Genomic DNA, 254 nt, shown 5'->3' with positions numbered 1-254 from the left:
CCCCCCCCCCCCGCCGTGGGTGTGGGTGTGGGTGTGCGCGGCGGGGAGGGCAGAACCGGACCGCTCCGCGCAGCAGCGCGGTGCCCAACCGCCGGGCACAACACACCGGCACCGGAGGAGGAGGAGGAGGAGGAGGAGGAGGAAGAGCTGCACCGCACCGGGAGCTCCGCCGAGCCGCGGGGCGAGAGCGGCCGCACCGAAGCGCAACAGGCGGGGCGGCGGGAGGGAGGGAAGGGGCAAAGGGGGTGTCGGGG

General features: G+C 76.8%; 1 protein-coding gene across 1 annotated transcript in view; it reads left to right on the top strand.

The window, feature by feature from the left end:
• The window catches only part of KCNA6 (potassium voltage-gated channel, shaker-related subfamily, member 6), a 10,036-nt gene that overhangs the window by 7,677 nt on the left and 2,105 nt on the right, over positions 1-254 (top strand). The window lies entirely within an intron of this gene.

The sequence above is a fragment of the Haliaeetus leucocephalus genome, unplaced genomic scaffold, assembly GCF_000737465.1.
Source record: "Haliaeetus leucocephalus isolate CR32 unplaced genomic scaffold, Haliaeetus_leucocephalus-4.0 Scaffold473, whole genome shotgun sequence".
NCBI lineage: Eukaryota > Metazoa > Chordata > Aves > Accipitriformes > Accipitridae > Haliaeetus > Haliaeetus leucocephalus.
This window is presented reverse-complemented; position numbering and strand designations above follow the sequence as displayed.